Below are 1,286 nucleotides of genomic sequence, written 5' to 3' on the forward strand. Positions count from 1 at the left end.
TTTTTAAGTTGGATTTTAATTGTTTTAAGCTAATTAGAATTTTTATTTTCTTTTATTTTCACTATTGTTCCTTGTGTTTTTCAGGTACTTTTCTTGTTTATGAGACGATCGAAAAGCACAAGTGACACTGAATTGTTGTTCAACCCAGAAATTGAAAAATTCTGCCGAGCCAACAAAAAGGAATACAAGAGAAGAAAGGAAGCAGAAAAAGAAGAACAACAAAGATTTGAGCAAGAGGCGACAATTGAAAATATGGAGAATCAAAATAGAGCTATTGGTGGAAACAATGGAGGAAATGAGCAAAACGGGCAAAATGTAGTTGTTAATCAAAATGATCCTCAAAGAAGATTAATGTTGGATTATGCTTTTCCTAGATGTGCAGATGTGAGAGATAACAGACCTATTATTGGAGCTAATCAATTTGAGTTAAAGACTGGTCTCATTCAAATGGTTCAGAATTCACAATTTGGAGGTAGCCCACTTGAAAATCCTCATTCTCATTTGAAGAAATTTTTGATGATATGTGGTACACAAAGACAACCTGGAGTTTCTGATGAAGTTATTCGGCTCACCTTATTTCCATTCTCTCTTCGGGATTCAGCATTGGAGTGGTATGATTCACTTCCACAAGCTATTATAGCTACTTGGGAGCAGCTATCTCAAGCTTTTCTATCTCAATTTTTCCCACCTGGGAAAACTACTCATTTGAGGAATTTGATGGTAGCTTTTAAACCAAGGGATGATGAAACTTTGTATGAATCTTGGATGAGATTTAAGGAGCTTGAAAGGCAATGTCCTCATCATGAAATACCCAAATGGATGATTGTTCAGAATTTCTACACTGAGTTACTCGACCATAAGAAACACAATTGATTCACAAGCAGGAGGAGATTTCATGAGAATGACAAGTGAAGAATGCTATGATTTATTAGAGAAGATTGCTCATAATACCCATTTATGGGGAAATCCTAGAGCACTTGAGCCAAAGAAAGCTGGGATCTATGAACTAGACTCAGTTAGCTACATGAATGCAAGATTTGATCAGTTGACTCAGCTTCTTAGTGATTTTTGCACAAAGGCAACAAACTCAACTCCTACAACTATGCAACAAGTTGCCTTCACAGATGGAACTCAAAGTTGTGGAGTTGATTACTCTTCTTATGGTGATGATTATTTGCAGGAGCAAGTTGCTTATGCAGGAGGTTATCAACAGAAACCTATGGGAAATGCTTACTCTAATGTGAACAACTCAACATGGAGACCACAAGCAACTTTTGCTCAACAAG

The 1,286-nt window shown here is 36.5% G+C and overlaps 1 non-coding gene across 1 annotated transcript; it reads right to left on the minus strand.

Annotated features, from left to right (window-relative positions):
- Positions 1–702: 702 nt before the first annotated feature.
- Positions 703–809, minus strand: LOC131179650 (small nucleolar RNA R71). Its single transcript, XR_009148539.1, has one exon. It is a non-coding gene; the product is annotated as a small nucleolar RNA R71 (small nucleolar RNA).
- Positions 810–1,286: the final 477 nt, after the last annotated feature.

The sequence above is a fragment of the Hevea brasiliensis genome, chromosome 4 (genome assembly GCF_030052815.1).
Source record: "Hevea brasiliensis isolate MT/VB/25A 57/8 chromosome 4, ASM3005281v1, whole genome shotgun sequence".
In the NCBI taxonomy this organism is placed as follows: Eukaryota; Viridiplantae; Streptophyta; class Magnoliopsida; order Malpighiales; family Euphorbiaceae; genus Hevea; species Hevea brasiliensis.